At 47.7% G+C, this 18,181-nt stretch overlaps 12 non-coding genes across 12 annotated transcripts; all 12 read left to right on the top strand.

Annotated features, from left to right (window-relative positions):
* The first annotated feature begins 1,203 nt into the window (after nt 1-1,203).
* On the top strand, nt 1,204-1,394 carry LOC142717736 (U2 spliceosomal RNA). The gene has a single exon (XR_012872100.1). It is a non-coding gene; the product is annotated as a U2 spliceosomal RNA (small nuclear RNA).
* Nucleotides 1,395-2,686: 1,292 nt separating this feature from the next.
* LOC142717735 (U2 spliceosomal RNA) lies at nt 2,687-2,877 on the top strand. The gene has a single exon (XR_012872099.1). It is a non-coding gene; the product is annotated as a U2 spliceosomal RNA (small nuclear RNA).
* Nucleotides 2,878-4,165: 1,288 nt separating this feature from the next.
* On the top strand, nt 4,166-4,356 carry LOC142717724 (U2 spliceosomal RNA). The gene has a single exon (XR_012872090.1). It is a non-coding gene; the product is annotated as a U2 spliceosomal RNA (small nuclear RNA).
* Nucleotides 4,357-5,651: 1,295 nt separating this feature from the next.
* LOC142717734 (U2 spliceosomal RNA) lies at nt 5,652-5,842 on the top strand. The gene has a single exon (XR_012872098.1). It is a non-coding gene; the product is annotated as a U2 spliceosomal RNA (small nuclear RNA).
* A 1,304-nt stretch (nt 5,843-7,146) lies between these two features.
* LOC142717733 (U2 spliceosomal RNA) lies at nt 7,147-7,337 on the top strand. Its single transcript, XR_012872097.1, has one exon. It is a non-coding gene; the product is annotated as a U2 spliceosomal RNA (small nuclear RNA).
* A 1,276-nt stretch (nt 7,338-8,613) lies between these two features.
* LOC142717720 (U2 spliceosomal RNA) lies at nt 8,614-8,804 on the top strand. The gene has a single exon (XR_012872085.1). It is a non-coding gene; the product is annotated as a U2 spliceosomal RNA (small nuclear RNA).
* A 1,296-nt stretch (nt 8,805-10,100) lies between these two features.
* LOC142717708 (U2 spliceosomal RNA) lies at nt 10,101-10,291 on the top strand. The gene has a single exon (XR_012872074.1). It is a non-coding gene; the product is annotated as a U2 spliceosomal RNA (small nuclear RNA).
* A 1,280-nt stretch (nt 10,292-11,571) lies between these two features.
* On the top strand, nt 11,572-11,762 carry LOC142717696 (U2 spliceosomal RNA). The gene has a single exon (XR_012872062.1). It is a non-coding gene; the product is annotated as a U2 spliceosomal RNA (small nuclear RNA).
* Nucleotides 11,763-13,042: 1,280 nt separating this feature from the next.
* On the top strand, nt 13,043-13,233 carry LOC142717682 (U2 spliceosomal RNA). Its single transcript, XR_012872050.1, has one exon. It is a non-coding gene; the product is annotated as a U2 spliceosomal RNA (small nuclear RNA).
* A 1,296-nt stretch (nt 13,234-14,529) lies between these two features.
* LOC142717670 (U2 spliceosomal RNA) lies at nt 14,530-14,720 on the top strand. The gene has a single exon (XR_012872038.1). It is a non-coding gene; the product is annotated as a U2 spliceosomal RNA (small nuclear RNA).
* Nucleotides 14,721-16,008: 1,288 nt separating this feature from the next.
* On the top strand, nt 16,009-16,199 carry LOC142717658 (U2 spliceosomal RNA). The gene has a single exon (XR_012872026.1). It is a non-coding gene; the product is annotated as a U2 spliceosomal RNA (small nuclear RNA).
* Nucleotides 16,200-17,475: 1,276 nt separating this feature from the next.
* On the top strand, nt 17,476-17,666 carry LOC142717646 (U2 spliceosomal RNA). The gene has a single exon (XR_012872014.1). It is a non-coding gene; the product is annotated as a U2 spliceosomal RNA (small nuclear RNA).
* The last annotated feature ends 515 nt before the right edge of the window (nt 17,667-18,181 follow it).

Below are 18,181 nucleotides of genomic sequence, written 5' to 3'. Positions count from 1 at the left end.
CCCCTTTTAATCCCATTATTTCAACACCTGTTGGACAATGCATGAGTGATAATGAGCTCATTGATTAAATGCAATTAATGAATAGATTGCCACCTCTTGTTGTGTGTCGTCTCTGTTTCTGTGTTTCCGGCATTTCACATTGGAACACCTCATTCACCTTCCTTGTCTTCTCTCCGCCCTCCCTTTTAGGTAAGTTAAAGAGCTGCACCTGAGCCAGCCACTGATTGATTGATTGATTGATTGATTGATTGATTGATTGATTGATGCAGCACAACAGTCAAATAGTGGAGTGGAGTAGGGGAACAGCAAACAGCCAATAAAGCAGCCCGCCCGCTCGCCTGCCCGCCACAATGGACCTACCTGTGTACACTAGATGGATGTGATGGAATGTACTGTCGTCCCTACATTTCAAGAAGAAGTAAGAATTGCAGTTGCAACAAAGCCTTGCTTGCCTACAAAGAGAGCAGCAATTTGGATTTGTTACTATGTTACCTAGAAGAATAACAAACTGTGCAAGGATGGAGGTTGTAGGAGCAAGGAGAAGTTGTCTGTAAAGTTGGTGGATGCCTATTTTCCATTTTGCAGTCCCTTGTCTCCCTCTTGTGGCCTCCTGGAGGCAACTAGCTGTGCAAAAAAAAGACAGCCTGGCGGCCGGCTGTTGCAGTGTTGCCCTCTCAGGCAACACTGAGTGACTGACTGAGCCTCACCGTCTTATATAAAGTTCAGACGGAACTTTGCACGTGTCATAGTGGAGCCCTCAGGATTCCAGAGCCAGCTTTCTGACATCATAATGGGGCCTCAGAGATAAAAGCCTGGGCCCAGGCAGTGTTGGTCAGTGCTGCTCAGCAGGCAGCACTGGACTGGACTGGATTACAGCTGATACAAGGTGTGAAGGAACAAGGGGTGGCTGTGGGCATGCACTTGCTGCCGCTGCCAGTGTTTATCTGCATGGCAGCAGGGCATTTGGGCGTTGCCAGGAAGGCGTTTTTATGTAGATTCCTCCTCTTTCAGCACTGCATTGTGGTGCAAGCAAAAGAAGCAAATCCTGTCTGGCTTCCTCTCCGGCCTTTATTCACCTGCCGTGTAGCTGTGAGTGTGTGAGCCTGCAGGGCCCCATGGAATTGCCTAGAAGTAGGCTGAATCGCTGCAAGGGCTGAACAGCAGTATCGGGCAGGCTCGGGCAACGCGCGGCCCGTTCGGGTTATCGCTTCTCGGCCTTTTGGCTAAGATCAAGTGTAGTATCTGTTCTTATCAGTTTAATATCTGATACGTCCCCTATCTGGGGACCATATATTAAATGGATTTTTAGAACAGGGAGATGGAAATAGAGCTTGCTCTGTCCACTCCACGCATTGACCTGGTATTGCAGTATTTCCAGGACCGGTGCACCCTTTCCTTATGTGTTGACTAAAAGCAGATTCCAAAAGTGTTTTTTGTCTTTGCTATTGTTTCTGTCTTTCTGAAGGGATCTCCCCTTTTAATCCCATTATTTCAACACCTGTTGGACAATGCATGAGTGATAATGAGCTCATTGATTAAATGCAATTAATGAATAGATTGCCACCTCTTGTTGTGTGTCGTCTGTGTTTCTGTGTTTCCGGCATTTCACATTGGAACACCTCATTCACCTTCCTTGTCTTCTCTCCGCCCTCCCTTTTAGGTAAGTTAAAGAGCTGCACCTGAGCCAGCCACTGATTGATTGATTGATTGATTGATTGATTGATTGATTGATTGATTGATTGATTGATGCAGCACAACAGTCAAATAGTGGAGTGGAGTAGGGGAACAGCAAACAGCCAATAAAGCAGCCCGCCCGCTCGCCTGCCCGCCACAATGGACCTACCTGTGTACACTAGATGGATGTGATGGAATGTACTGTCGTCCCTACATTTCAAGAAGAAGTAAGAATTGCAGTTGCAACAAAGCCTTGCTTGCCTACAAAGAGAGCAGCAATTTGGATTTGTTACTATGTTACCTAGAAGAATAACAAACTGTGCAAGGATGGAGGTTGTAGGAGCAAGGAGAAGTTGTCTGTAAAGTTGGTGGATGCCTATTTTCCATTTTGCAGTCCCTTGTCTCCCTCTTGTGGCCTCCTGGAGGCAACTAGCTGTGCAAAAAAAAGACAGCCTGGCGGCCGGCTGTTGCAGTGTTGCCCTCTCAGGCAACACTGAGTGACTGACTGAGCCTCACCGTCTTATATAAAGTTCAGACGGAACTTTGCACGTGTCATAGTGGAGCCCTCAGGATTCCAGAGCCAGCTTTCTGACATCATAATGGGGCCTCAGAGATAAAAGCCTGGGCCCAGGCAGTGTTGGTCAGTGCTGCTCAGCAGGCAGCACTGGACTGGACTGGATTACAGCTGATACAAGGTGTGAAGGAACAAGGGGTGGCTGTGGGCATGCACTTGCTGCCGCTGCCAGTGTTTATCTGCATGGCAGCAGGGCATTTGGGCGTTGCCAGGAAGGCGTTTTTATGTAGATTCCTCCTCTTTCAGCACTGCATTGTGGTGCAAGCAAAAGAAGCAAATCCTGTCTGGCTTCCTCTCCGGCCTTTATTCACCTCCCGTGTAGCTGTGAGTGTGTGAGCCTGCAGGGCCCCATGGAATTGCCTAGAAGTAGGCTGAATCGCTGCAAGGGCTGAACAGCAGTATCGGGCAGGCTCGGGCAACGCGCGGCCCGTTCGGGTTATCGCTTCTCGGCCTTTTGGCTAAGATCAAGTGTAGTATCTGTTCTTATCAGTTTAATATCTGATACGTCCCCTATCTGGGGACCATATATTAAATGGATTTTTAGAACAGGGAGATGGAAATAGAGCTTGCTCTGTCCACTCCACGCATTGACCTGGTATTGCAGTATTTCCAGGACCGGTGCACCCTTTCCTTATGTGTTGACTAAAAGCAGATTCCAAAAGTGTTTTTTGTCTTTGCTATTGTTTCTGTCTTTCTGAAGGGATCTCCCCTTTTAATCCCATTATTTCAACACCTGTTGGACAATGCATGAGTGATAATGAGCTCATTGATTAAATGCAATTAATGAATAGATTGCCACCTCTTGTTGTGTGTCGTCTGTGTTTCTGTGTTTCCGGCATTTCACATTGGAACACCTCATTCACCTTCCTTGTCTTCTCTCCGCCCTCCCTTTTAGGTAAGTTAAAGAGCTGCACCTGAGCCAGCCACTGATTGATTGATTGATTGATTGATTGATTGATTGATTGATTGATTGATTGATGCAGCACAACAGTCAAATAGTGGAGTGGAGTAGGGGAACAGCAAACAGCCAATAAAGCAGCCCGCCCGCTCGCCTGCCCGCCACAATGGACCTACCTGTGTACACTAGATGGATGTGATGGAATGTACTGTCGTCCCTACATTTCAAGAAGAAGTAAGAATTGCAGTTGCAACAAAGCCTTGCTTGCCTACAAAGAGAGCAGCAATTTGGATTTGTTACTATGTTACCTAGAAGAATAACAAACTGTGCAAGGATGGAGGTTGTAGGAGCAAGGAGAAGTTGTCTGTAAAGTTGGTGGATGCCTATTTTCCATTTTGCAGTCCCTTGTCTCCCTCTTGTGGCCTCCTGGAGGCAACTAGCTGTGCAAAAAAAAGACAGCCTGGCGGCCGGCTGTTGCAGTGTTGCCCTCTCAGGCAACACTGAGTGACTGACTGAGCCTCACCGTCTTATATAAAGTTCAGACGGAACTTTGCACGTGTCATAGTGGAGCCCTCAGGATTCCAGAGCCAGCTTTCTGACATCATAATGGGGCCTCAGAGATAAAAGCCTGGGCCCAGGCAGTGTTGGTCAGTGCTGCTCAGCAGGCAGCACTGGACTGGACTGGATTACAGCTGATACAAGGTGTGAAGGAACAAGGGGTGGCTGTGGGCATGCACTTGCTGCCGCTGCCAGTGTTTATCTGCATGGCAGCAGGGCATTTGGGCGTTGCCAGGAAGGCGTTTTTATGTAGATTCCTCCTCTTTCAGCACTGCATTGTGGTGCAAGCAAAAGAAGCAAATCCTGTCTGGCTTCCTCTCCGGCCTTTATTCACCTCCCGTGTAGCTGTGAGTGTGTGAGCCTGCAGGGCCCCATGGAATTGCCTAGAAGTAGGCTGAATCGCTGCAAGGGCTGAACAGCAGTATCGGGCAGGCTCGGGCAACGCGCGGCCCGTTCGGGTTATCGCTTCTCGGCCTTTTGGCTAAGATCAAGTGTAGTATCTGTTCTTATCAGTTTAATATCTGATACGTCCCCTATCTGGGGACCATATATTAAATGGATTTTTAGAACAGGGAGATGGAAATAGAGCTTGCTCTGTCCAGTCCACGCATTGACCTGGTATTGCAGTATTTCCAGGACCGGTGCACCCTTTCCTTATGTGTTGACTAAAAGCAGATTCCAAAAGTGTTTTTTGTCTTTGCTATTGTTTCTGTCTTTCTGAAGGGATCTCCCCTTTTAATCCCATTATTTCAACACCTGTTGGACAATGCATGAGTGATAATGAGCTCATTGATTAAATGCAATTAATGAATAGATTGCCACCTCTTGTTGTGTGTCGTCTGTGTTTCTGTGTTTCCGGCATTTCACATTGGAACACCTCATTCACCTTCCTTGTCTTCTCTCCGCCCTCCCTTTTAGGTAAGTTAAAGAGCTGCACCTGAGCCAGCCACTGATTGATTGATTGATTGATTGATTGATTGATTGATTGATTGATTGATTGATTGATTGATGCAGCACAACAGTCAAATAGTGGAGTGGAGTAGGGGAACAGCAAACAGCCAATAAAGCAGCCCGCCCGCTCGCCTGCCCGCCACAATGGACCTACCTGTGTACACTAGATGGATGTGATGGAATGTACTGTCGTCCCTACATTTCAAGAAGAAGTAAGAATTGCAGTTGCAACAAAGCCTTGCTTGCCTACAAAGAGAGCAGCAATTTGGATTTGTTACTATGTTACCTAGAAGAATAACAAACTGTGCAAGGATGGAGGTTGTAGGAGCAAGGAGAAGTTGTCTGTAAAGTTGGTGGATGCCTATTTTCCATTTTGCAGTCCCTTGTCTCCCTCTTGTGGCCTCCTGGAGGCAACTAGCTGTGCAAAAAAAAGACAGCCTGGCGGCCGGCTGTTGCAGTGTTGCCCTCTCAGGCAACACTGAGTGACTGACTGAGCCTCACCGTCTTATATAAAGTTCAGACGGAACTTTGCACGTGTCATAGTGGAGCCCTCAGGATTCCAGAGCCAGCTTTCTGACATCATAATGGGGCCTCAGAGATAAAAGCCTGGGCCCAGGCAGTGTTGGTCAGTGCTGCTCAGCAGGCAGCACTGGACTGGACTGGATTACAGCTGATACAAGGTGTGAAGGAACAAGGGGTGGCTGTGGCATGCACTTGCTGCCGCTGCCAGTGTTTATCTGCATGGCAGCAGAGCATTTGGGCGTTGCCAGGAAGGCGTTTTTATGTAGATTCCTCCTCTTTCAGCACTGCATTGTGGTGCAAGCAAAAGAAGCAAATCCTGTCTGGCTTCCTCTCCGGCCTTTATTCACCTCCCGTGTAGCTGTGAGTGTGTGAGCCTGCAGGGCCCCATGGAATTGCCTAGAAGTAGGCTGAATCGCTGCAAGGGCTGAACAGCAGTATCGGGCAGGCTCGGGCAACGCGCGGCCCGTTCGGGTTATCGCTTCTCGGCCTTTTGGCTAAGATCAAGTGTAGTATCTGTTCTTATCAGTTTAATATCTGATACGTCCCCTATCTGGGGACCATATATTAAATGGATTTTTAGAACAGGGAGATGGAAATAGAGCTTGCTCTGTCCACTCCACGCATTGACCTGGTATTGCAGTATTTCCAGGACCGGTGCACCCTTTCCTTATGTGTTGACTAAAAGCAGATTCCAAAAGTGTTTTTTGTCTTTGCTATTGTTTCTGTCTTTCTGAAGGGATCTCCCCTTTTAATCCCATTATTTCAACACCTGTTGGACAATGCATGAGTGATAATGAGCTCATTGATTAAATGCAATTAATGAATAGATTGCCACCTCTTGTTGTGTGTCGTCTGTGTTTCTGTGTTTCCGGCATTTCACATTGGAACACCTCATTCACCTTCCTTGTCTTCTCTCCGCCCTCCCTTTTAGGTAAGTTAAAGAGCTGCACCTGAGCCAGCCACTGATTGATTGATTGATTGATTGATTGATTGATTGATTGATTGATTGATTGATTGATTGATTGATTGATGCAGCACAACAGTCAAATAGTGGAGTGGAGTAGGGGAACAGCAAACAGCCAATAAAGCAGCCCGCCCGCTCGCCTGCCCGCCACAATGGACCTACCTGTGTACACTAGATGGATGTGATGGAATGTACTGTCGTCCCTACATTTCAAGAAGAAGTAAGAATTGCAGTTGCAACAAAGCCTTGCTTGCCTACAAAGAGAGCAGCAATTTGGATTTGTTACTATGTTACCTAGAAGAATAACAAACTGTGCAAGGATGGAGGTTGTAGGAGCAAGGAGAAGTTGTCTGTAAAGTTGGTGGATGCCTATTTTCCATTTTGCAGTCCCTTGTCTCCCTCTTGTGGCCTCCTGGAGGCAGCTAGCTGTGCAAAAAAAAGACAGCCTGGCGGCCGGCTGTTGCAGTGTTGCCCTCTCAGGCAACACTGAGTGACTGACTGAGCCTCACCGTCTTATATAAAGTTCAGACGGAACTTTGCACGTGTCATAGTGGAGCCCTCAGGATTCCAGAGCCAGCTTTCTGACATCATAATGGGGCCTCAGAGATAAAAGCCTGGGCCCAGGCAGTGTTGGTCAGTGCTGCTCAGCAGGCAGCACTGGACTGGACTGGATTACAGCTGATACAAGGTGTGAAGGAACAAGGGGTGGCTGTGGGCATGCACTTGCTGCAGCTGCCAGTGTTTATCTGCATGGCAGCAGGGCATTTGGGCGTTGCCAGGAAGGCGTTTTTATGTAGATTCCTCCTCTTTCAGCATTGCATTGTGGTGCAAGCAAAAGAAGCAAATCCTGTCTGGCTTCCTCTCCGGCCTTTATTCACCTCCCGTGTAGCTGTGAGTGTGTGAGCCTGCAGGGCCCCATGGAATTGCCTAGAAGTAGGCTGAATCGCTGCAAGGGCTGAACAGCAGTATCGGGCAGGCTCGGGCAACGCGCGGCCCGTTCGGGTTATCGCTTCTCGGCCTTTTGGCTAAGATCAAGTGTAGTATCTGTTCTTATCAGTTTAATATCTGATACGTCCCCTATCTGGGGACCATATATTAAATGGATTTTTAGAACAGGGAGATGGAAATAGAGCTTGCTCTGTCCACTCCACGCATTGACCTGGTATTGCAGTATTTCCAGGACCGGTGCACCCTTTCCTTATGTGTTGACTAAAAGCAGATTCCAAAAGTGTTTTTTGTCTTTGCTATTGTTTCTGTCTTTCTGAAGGGATCTCCCCTTTTAATCCCATTATTTCAACACCTGTTGGACAATGCATGAGTGATAATGAGCTCATTGATTAAATGCAATTAATGAATAGATTGCCACCTCTTGTTGTGTGTCGTCTGTGTTTCTGTGTTTCCGGCATTTCACATTGGAACACCTCATTCACCTTCCTTGTCTTCTCTCCGCCCTCCCTTTTAGGTAAGTTAAAGAGCTGCACCTGAGCCAGCCACTGATTGATTGATTGATTGATTGATTGATTGATTGATTGATGCAGCACAACAGTCAAATAGTGGAGTGGAGTAGGGGAACAGCAAACAGCCAATAAAGCAGCCCGCCCGCTCGCCTGCCCGCCACAATGGACCTACCTGTGTACACTAGATGGATGTGATGGAATGTACTGTCGTCCCTACATTTCAAGAAGAAGTAAGAATTGCAGTTGCAACAAAGCCTTGCTTGCCTACAAAGAGAGCAGCAATTTGGATTTGTTACTATGTTACCTAGAAGAATAACAAACTGTGCAAGGATGGAGGTTGTAGGAGCAAGGAGAAGTTGTCTGTAAAGTTGGTGGATGCCTATTTTCCATTTTGCAGTCCCTTGTCTCCCTCTTGTGGCCTCCTGGAGGCAACTAGCTGTGCAAAAAAAAGACAGCCTGGCGGCCGGCTGTTGCAGTGTTGCCCTCTCAGGCAACACTGAGTGACTGACTGAGCCTCACCGTCTTATATAAAGTTCAGACGGAACTTTGCACGTGTCATAGTGGAGCCCTCAGGATTCCAGAGCCAGCTTTCTGACATCATAATGGGGCCTCAGAGATAAAAGCCTGGGCCCAGGCAGTGTTGGTCAGTGCTGCTCAGCAGGCAGCACTGGACTGGACTGGATTACAGCTGATACAAGGTGTGAAGGAACAAGGGGTGGCTGTGGGCATGCACTTGCTGCCGCTGCCAGTGTTTATCTGCATGGCAGCAGGGCATTTGGGCGTTGCCAGGAAGGCGTTTTTATGTAGATTCCTCCTCTTTCAGCACTGCATTGTGGTGCAAGCAAAAGAAGCAAATCCTGTCTGGCTTCCTCTCCGGCCTTTATTCACCTCCCGTGTAGCTGTGAGTGTGTGAGCCTGCAGGGCCCCATGGAATTGCCTAGAAGTAGGCTGAATCGCTGCAAGGGCTGAACAGCAGTATCGGGCAGGCTCGGGCAACGCGCGGCCCGTTCGGGTTATCGCTTCTCGGCCTTTTGGCTAAGATCAAGTGTAGTATCTGTTCTTATCAGTTTAATATCTGATACGTCCCCTATCTGGGGACCATATATTAAATGGATTTTTAGAACAGGGAGATGGAAATAGAGCTTGCTCTGTCCACTCCACGCATTGACCTGGTATTGCAGTATTTCCAGGACCGGTGCACCCTTTCCTTATGTGTTGACTAAAAGCAGATTCCAAAAGTGTTTTTTGTCTTTGCTATTGTTTCTGTCTTTCTGAAGGGATCTCCCCTTTTAATCCCATTATTTCAACACCTGTTGGACAATGCATGAGTGATAATGAGCTCATTGATTAAATGCAATTAATGAATAGATTGCCACCTCTTGTTGTGTGTCGTCTGTGTTTCTGTGTTTCCGGCATTTCACATTGGAACACCTCATTCACCTTCCTTGTCTTCTCTCCGCCCTCCCTTTTAGGTAAGTTAAAGAGCTGCACCTGAGCCAGCCACTGATTGATTGATTGATTGATTGATTGATTGATTGATTGATTGATTGATTGATTGATTGATGCAGCACAACAGTCAAATAGTGGAGTGGAGTAGGGGAACAGCAAACAGCCAATAAAGCAGCCCGCCCGCTCGCCTGCCCGCCACAATGGACCTACCTGTGTACACTAGATGGATGTGATGGAATGTACTGTCGTCCCTACATTTCAAGAAGAAGTAAGAATTGCAGTTGCAACAAAGCCTTGCTTGCCTACAAAGAGAGCAGCAATTTGGATTTGTTACTATGTTACCTAGAAGAATAACAAACTGTGCAAGGATGGAGGTTGTAGGAGCAAGGAGAAGTTGTCTGTAAAGTTGGTGGATGCCTATTTTCCATTTTGCAGTCCCTTGTCTCCCTCTTGTGGCCTCCTGGAGGCAACTAGCTGTGCAAAAAAAAGACAGCCTGGCGGCCGGCTGTTGCAGTGTTGCCCTCTCAGGCAACACTGAGTGACTGACTGAGCCTCACCGTCTTATATAAAGTTCAGACGGAACTTTGCACGTGTCATAGTGGAGCCCTCAGGATTCCAGAGCCAGCTTTCTGACATCATAATGGGGCCTCAGAGATAAAAGCCTGGGCCCAGGCAGTGTTGGTCAGTGCTGCTCAGCAGGCAGCACTGGACTGGACTGGATTACAGCTGATACAAGGTGTGAAGGAACAAGGGGTGGCTGTGGGCATGCACTTGCTGCCGCTGCCAGTGTTTATCTGCATGGCAGCAGGGCATTTGGGCGTTGCCAGGAAGGCGTTTTTATGTAGATTCCTCCTCTTTCAGCATTGCATTGTGGTGCAAGCAAAAGAAGCAAATCCTGTCTGGCTTCCTCTCCGGCCTTTATTCACCTCCCGTGTAGCTGTGAGTGTGTGAGCCTGCAGGGCCCCATGGAATTGCCTAGAAGTAGGCTGAATCGCTGCAAGGGCTGAACAGCAGTATCGGGCAGGCTCGGGCAACGCGCGGCCCGTTCGGGTTATCGCTTCTCGGCCTTTTGGCTAAGATCAAGTGTAGTATCTGTTCTTATCAGTTTAATATCTGATACGTCCCCTATCTGGGGACCATATATTAAATGGATTTTTAGAACAGGGAGATGGAAATAGAGCTTGCTCTGTCCACTCCACGCATTGACCTGGTATTGCAGTATTTCCAGGACCGGTGCACCCTTTCCTTATGTGTTGACTAAAAGCAGATTCCAAAAGTGTTTTTTGTCTTTGCTATTGTTTCTGTCTTTCTGAAGGGATCTCCCCTTTTAATCCCATTATTTCAACACCTGTTGGACAATGCATGAGTGATAATGAGCTCATTGATTAAATGCAATTAATGAATAGATTGCCACCTCTTGTTGTGTGTCGTCTGTGTTTCTGTGTTTCCGGCATTTCACATTGGAACACCTCATTCACCTTCCTTGTCTTCTCTCCGCCCTCCCTTTTAGGTAAGTTAAAGAGCTGCACCTGAGCCAGCCACTGATTGATTGATTGATTGATTGATTGATTGATTGATTGATTGATGCAGCACAACAGTCAAATAGTGGAGTGGAGTAGGGGAACAGCAAACAGCCAATAAAGCAGCCCGCCCGCTCGCCTGCCCGCCACAATGGACCTACCTGTGTACACTAGATGGATGTGATGGAATGTACTGTCGTCCCTACATTTCAAGAAGAAGTAAGAATTGCAGTTGCAACAAAGCCTTGCTTGCCTACAAAGAGAGCAGCAATTTGGATTTGTTACTATGTTACCTAGAAGAATAACAAACTGTGCAAGGATGGAGGTTGTAGGAGCAAGGAGAAGTTGTCTGTAAAGTTGGTGGATGCCTATTTTCCATTTTGCAGTCCCTTGTCTCCCTCTTGTGGCCTCCTGGAGGCAACTAGCTGTGCAAAAAAAAGACAGCCTGGCGGCCGGCTGTTGCAGTGTTGCCCTCTCAGGCAACACTGAGTGACTGACTGAGCCTCACCGTCTTATATAAAGTTCAGACGGAACTTTGCACGTGTCATAGTGGAGCCCTCAGGATTCCAGAGCCAGCTTTCTGACATCATAATGGGGCCTCAGAGATAAAAGCCTGGGCCCAGGCAGTGTTGGTCAGTGCTGCTCAGCAGGCAGCACTGGACTGGACTGGATTACAGCTGATACAAGGTGTGAAGGAACAAGGGGTGGCTGTGGGCATGCACTTGCTGCCGCTGCCAGTGTTTATCTGCATGGCAGCAGGGCATTTGGGCGTTGCCAGGAAGGCGTTTTTATGTAGATTCCTCCTCTTTCAGCACTGCATTGTGGTGTAAGCAAAAGAAGCAAATCCTGTCTGGCTTCCTCTCCGGCCTTTATTCACCTCCCGTGTAGCTGTGAGTGTGTGAGCCTGCAGGGCCCCATGGAATTGCCTAGAAGTAGGCTGAATCGCTGCAAGGGCTGAACAGCAGTATCGGGCAGGCTCGGGCAACGCGCGGCCCGTTCGGGTTATCGCTTCTCGGCCTTTTGGCTAAGATCAAGTGTAGTATCTGTTCTTATCAGTTTAATATCTGATACGTCCCCTATCTGGGGACCATATATTAAATGGATTTTTAGAACAGGGAGATGGAAATAGAGCTTGCTCTGTCCACTCCACGCATTGACCTGGTATTGCAGTATTTCCAGGACCGGTGCACCCTTTCCTTATGTGTTGACTAAAAGCAGATTCCAAAAGTGTTTTTTGTCTTTGCTATTGTTTCTGTCTTTCTGAAGGGATCTCCCCTTTTAATCCCATTATTTCAACACCTGTTGGACAATGCATGAGTGATAATGAGCTCATTGATTAAATGCAATTAATGAATAGATTGCCACCTCTTGTTGTGTGTCGTCTGTGTTTCTGTGTTTCCGGCATTTCACATTGGAACACCTCATTCACCTTCCTTGTCTTCTCTCCGCCCTCCCTTTTAGGTAAGTTAAAAAGCTGCACCTGAGCCAGCCACTGATTGATTGATTGATTGATTGATTGATTGATTGATTGATTGATGCAGCACAACAGTCAAATAGTGGAGTGGAGTAGGGGAACAGCAAACAGCCAATAAAGCAGCCCGCCCGCTCGCCTGCCCGCCACAATGGACCTACCTGTGTACACTAGATGGATGTGATGGAATGTACTGTCGTCCCTACATTTCAAGAAGAAGTAAGAATTGCAGTTGCAACAAAGCCTTGCTTGCCTACAAAGAGAGCAGCAATTTGGATTTGTTACTATGTTACCTAGAAGAATAACAAACTGTGCAAGGATGGAGGTTGTAGGAGCAAGGAGAAGTTGTCTGTAAAGTTGGTGGATGCCTATTTTCCATTTTGCAGTCCCTTGTCTCCCTCTTGTGGCCTCCTGGAGGCAACTAGCTGTGCAAAAAAAAGACAGCCTGGCGGCCGGCTGTTGCAGTGTTGCCCTCTCAGGCAACACTGAGTGACTGACTGAGCCTCACCGTCTTATATAAAGTTCAGACGGAACTTTGCACGTGTCATAGTGGAGCCCTCAGGATTCCAGAGCCAGCTTTCTGACATCATAATGGGGCCTCAGAGATAAAAGCCTGGGCCCAGGCAGTGTTGGTCAGTGCTGCTCAGCAGGCAGCACTGGACTGGACTGGATTACAGCTGATACAAGGTGTGAAGGAACAAGGGGTGGCTGTGGGCATGCACTTGCTGCCGCTGCCAGTGTTTATCTGCATGGCAGCAGGGCATTTGGGCGTTGCCAGGAAGGCGTTTTTATGTAGATTCCTCCTCTTTCAGCACTGCATTGTGGTGCAAGCAAAAGAAGCAAATCCTGTCTGGCTTCCTCTCCGGCCTTTATTCACCTCCCGTGTAGCTGTGAGTGTGTGAGCCTGCAGGGCCCCATGGAATTGCCTAGAAGTAGGCTGAATCGCTGCAAGGGCTGAACAGCAGTATCGGGCAGGCTCGGGCAACGCGCGGCCCGTTCGGGTTATCGCTTCTCGGCCTTTTGGCTAAGATCAAGTGTAGTATCTGTTCTTATCAGTTTAATATCTGATACGTCCCCTATCTGGGGACCATATATTAAATGGATTTTTAGAACAGGGAGATGGAAATAGAGCTTGCTCTGTCCACTCCACGCATTGACCTGGTATTGCAGTATTTCCAGGACCGGTGCACCCTTTCCTTATGTGTTGACTAAAAGCAGATTCCAAAAGTGTTTTTTGTCTTTGCTATTGTTTCTGTCTTTCTGAAGGGATCTCCCCTTTTAATCCCATTATTTCAACACCTGTTGGACAATGCATGAGTGATAATGAGCTCATTGATTAAATGCAATTAATGAATAGATTGCCACCTCTTGTTGTGTGTCGTCTGTGTTTCTGTGTTTCCGGCATTTCACATTGGAACACCTCATTCACCTTCCTTGTCTTCTCTCCGCCCTCCCTTTTAGGTAAGTTAAAGAGCTGCACCTGAGCCAGCCACTGATTGATTGATTGATTGATTGATTGATTGATTGATTGATTGATTGATTGATTGATTGATGCAGCACAACAGTCAAATAGTGGAGTGGAGTAGGGGAACAGCAAACAGCCAATAAAGCAGCCCGCCCGCTCGCCTGCCCGCCACAATGGACCTACCTGTGTACACTAGATGGATGTGATGGAATGTACTGTCGTCCCTACATTTCAAGAAGAAGTAAGAATTGCAGTTGCAACAAAGCCTTGCTTGCCTACAAAGAGAGCAGCAATTTGGATTTGTTACTATGTTACCTAGAAGAATAACAAACTGTGCAAGGATGGAGGTTGTAGGAGCAAGGAGAAGTTGTCGGTAAAGTTGGTGGATGCCTATTTTCCATTTTGCAGTCCCTTGTCTCCCTCTTGTGGCCTCCTGGAGGCAACTAGCTGTGCAAAAAAAAGACAGCCTGGCGGCCGGCTGTTGCAGTGTTGCCCTCTCAGGCAACACTGAGTGACTGACTGAGCCTCACCGTCTTATATAAAGTTCAGACGGAACTTTGCACGTGTCATAGTGGAGCCCTCAGGATTCCAGAGCCAGCTTTCTGACATCATAATGGGGCCTCAGAGATAAAAGCCTGGGCCCAGGCAGTGTTGGTCAGTGCTGCTCAGCAGGCAGCACTGGACTGGACTGGATTACAGCTGATACAAGTTGTGAAGGAACAAGGGGTGGCTGTGGGCATGCACTTGCTGCCGCTGCCAGTGTTTATCTGCATGGCAGCAGGGCATTTGGGCGTTGCCAGGAAGGCGTTTTTATGTAGATTCCTCCTCTTTCAGCACTGCATTGTGGTGCAAGCAAAAGAAGCAAATCCTGTCTGGCTTCCTCTCCGGCCTTTATTCACCTCCCGTGTAGCTGTGAGTGTGTGAGCCTGCAGGGCCCCATGGAATTGCCTAGAAGTAGGCTGAATCGCTGCAAGGGCTGAACAGCAGTATCGGGCAGGCTCGGGCAACGCGCGGCCCGTTCGGGTTATCGCTTCTCGGCCTTTTGGCTAAGATCAAGTGTAGTATCTGTTCTTATCAGTTTAATATCTGATACGTCCCCTATCTGGGGACCATATATTAAATGGATTTTTAGAACAGGGAGATGGAAATAGAGCTTGCTCTGTCCACTCCACGCATTGACCTGGTATTGCAGTATTTCCAGGACCGGTGCACCCTTTCCTTATGTGTTGACTAAAAGCAGATTCCAAAAGTGTTTTTTGTCTTTGCTATTGTTTCTGTCTTTCTGAAGGGATCTCCCCTTTTAATCCCATTATTTCAACACCTGTTGGACAATGCATGAGTGATAATGAGCTCATTGATTAAATGCAATTAATGAATAGATTGCCACCTCTTGTTGTGTGTCGTCTGTGTTTCTGTGTTTCCGGCATTTCACATTGGAACACCTCATTCACCTTCCTTGTCTTCTCTCCGCCCTCCCTTTTAGGTAAGTTAAAGAGCTGCACCTGAGCCAGCCACTGATTGATTGATTGATTGATTGATTGATTGATTGATTGATTGATTGATTGATGCAGCACAACAGTCAAATAGTGGAGTGGAGTAGGGGAACAGCAAACAGCCAATAAAGCAGCCCGCCCGCTCGCCTGCCCGCCACAATGGACCTACCTGTGTACACTAGATGGATGTGATGGAATGTACTGTCGTCCCTACATTTCAAGAAGAAGTAAGAATTGCAGTTGCAACAAAGCCTTGCTTGCCTACAAAGAGAGCAGCAATTTGGATTTGTTACTATGTTACCTAGAAGAATAACAAACTGTGCAAGGATGGAGGTTGTAGGAGCAAGGAGAAGTTGTCTGTAAAGTTGGTGGATGCCTATTTTCCATTTTGCAGTCCCTTGTCTCCCTCTTGTGGCCTCCTGGAGGCAACTAGCTGTGCAAAAAAAAGACAGCCTGGCGGCCGGCTGTTGCAGTGTTGCCCTCTCAGGCAACACTGAGTGACTGACTGAGCCTCACCGTCTTATATAAAGTTCAGACGGAACTTTGCACGTGTCATAGTGGAGCCCTCAGGATTCCAGAGCCAGCTTTCTGACATCATAATGGGGCCTCAGAGATAAAAGCCTGGGCCCAGGCAGTGTTGGTCAGTGCTGCTCAGCAGGCAGCACTGGACTGGACTGGATTACAGCTGATACAAGGTGTGAAGGAACAAGGGGTGGCTGTGGGCATGCACTTGCTGCCGCTGCCAGTGTTTATCTGCATGGCAGCAGGGCATTTGGGCGTTGCCAGGAAGGCGTTTTTATGTAGATTCCTCCTCTTTCAGCACTGCATTGTGGTGCAAGCAAAAGAAGCAAATCCTGTCTGGCTTCCTCTCCGGCCTTTATTCACCTCCCGTGTAGCTGTGAGTGTGTGAGCCTGCAGGGCCCCATGGAATTGCCTAGAAGTAGGCTGAATCGCTGCAAGGGCTGAACAGCAGTATCGGGCAGGCTCGGGCAACGCGCGGCCCGTTCGGGTTATCGCTTCTCGGCCTTTTGGCTAAGATCAAGTGTAGTATCTGTTCTTATCAGTTTAATATCTGATACGTCCCCTATCTGGGGACCATATATTAAATGGATTTTTAGAACAGGGAGATGGAAATAGAGCTTGCTCTGTCCACTCCACGCATTGACCTGGTATTGCAGTATTTCCAGGACCGGTGCACCCTTTCCTTATGTGTTGACTAAAAGCAGATTCCAAAAGTGTTTTTTGTCTTTGCTATTGTTTCTGTCTTTCTGAAGGGATCTCCCCTTTTAATCCCATTATTTCAACACCTGTTGGACAATGCATGAGTGATAATGAGCTCATTGATTAAATGCAATTAATGAATAGATTGCCACCTCTTGTTGTGTGTCGTCTGTGTTTCTGTGTTTCCGGCATTTCACATTGGAACACCTCATTCACCTTCCTTGTCTTCTCTCCGCCCTCCCTTTTAGGTAAGTTAAAGAGCTGCACCTGAGCCAGCCACTGATTGATTGATTGATTGATTGATTGATTGATTGATTGATGCAGCACAACAGTCAAATAGTGGAGTGGAGTAGGGGAACAGCAAACAGCCAATAAAGCAGCCCGCCCGCTCGCCTGCCCGCCACAATGGACCTACCTGTGTACACTAGATGGATGTGATGGAATGTACTGTCGTCCCTACATTTCAAGAAGAAGTAAGAATTGCAGTTGCAACAAAGCCTTGCTTGCCTACAAAGAGAGCAGCAATTTGGATTTGTTACTATGTTACCTAGAAGAATAACAAACTGTGCAAGGATGGAGGTTGTAGGAGCAAGGAGAAGTTGTCTGTAAAGTTGGTGGATGCCTATTTTCCATTTTGCAGTCCCTTGTCTCCCTCTTGTGGCCTCCTGGAGGCAACTAGCTGTGCAAAAAAAAGACAGCCTGGCGGCCGGCTGTTGCAGTGTTGCCCTCTCAGGCAACACTGAGTGACTGACTGAGCCTCACCGTCTTATATAAAGTTCAGACGGAACTTTGCACGTGTCATAGTGGAGCCCTCAGGATTCCAGAGCCAGCTTTCTGACATCATAATGGGGCCTCAGAGATAAAAGCCTGGGCCCAGGCAGTGTTGGTCAGTGCTGCTCAGCAGGCAGCACTGGACTGGACTGGATTACAGCTGATACAAGGTGTGAAGGAACAAGGGGTGGCTGTGGGCATGCACTTGCTGCCGCTGCCAGTGTTTATCTGCATGGCAGCAGGGCATTTGGGCGTTGCCAGGAAGGCGTTTTTATGTAGATTCCTCCTCTTTCAGCACTGCATTGTGGTGCAAGCAAAAGAAGCAAATCCTGTCTGGCTTCCTCTCCGGCCTTTATTCACCTCCCGTGTAGCTGTGAGTGTGTGAGCCTGCAGGGCCCCATGGAATTGCCTAGAAGTAGGCTGAATCGCTGCAAGGGCTGAACAGCAGTATCGGGCAGGCTCGGGCAACGCGCGGCCCGTTCGGGTTATCGCTTCTCGGCCTTTTGGCTAAGATCAAGTGTAGTATCTGTTCTTATCAGTTTAATATCTGATACGTCCCCTATCTGGGGACCATATATTAAATGGATTTTTAGAACAGGGAGATGGAAATAGAGCTTGCTCTGTCCACTCCACGCATTGACCTGGTATTGCAGTATTTCCAGGACCGGTGCACCCTTTCCTTATGTGTTGACTAAAAGCAGATTCCAAAAGTGTTTTTTGTCTTTGCTATTGTTTCTGTCTTTCTGAAGGGATCTCCCCTTTTAATCCCATTATTTCAACACCTGTTGGACAATGCATGAGTGATAATGAGCTCATTGATTAAATGCAATTAATGAATAGATTGCCACCTCTTGTTGTGTGTCGTCTGTGTTTCTGTGTTTCCGGCATTTCACATTGGAACACCTCATTCACCTTCCTTGTCTTCTCTCCGCCCTCCCTTTTAGGTAAGTTAAAGAGCTGCACCTGAGCCAGCCACTGATTGATTGATTGATTGATTGATTGATTGATTGATTGATTGATTGATTGATGGATTGATTGATTGATTGATGCAGCACAACAGTCAAATAGTGGAGTGGAGTAGGGGAACAGCAAACAGCCAATAAAGCAGCCCGCCCGCTCGCCTGCCCGCCACAATGGACCTACCTGTGTACACTAGATGGATGTGATGGAATGTACTGTCGTCCCTACATTTC

This window comes from Rhinoderma darwinii, unplaced genomic scaffold, assembly GCF_050947455.1.
Source record: "Rhinoderma darwinii isolate aRhiDar2 unplaced genomic scaffold, aRhiDar2.hap1 Scaffold_457, whole genome shotgun sequence".
NCBI classification, from domain to species: Eukaryota; Metazoa; Chordata; class Amphibia; order Anura; family Rhinodermatidae; genus Rhinoderma; species Rhinoderma darwinii.
Note: the sequence above shows the minus strand (reverse complement) of the source record. Positions and strands in the feature narration are given on the sequence as shown.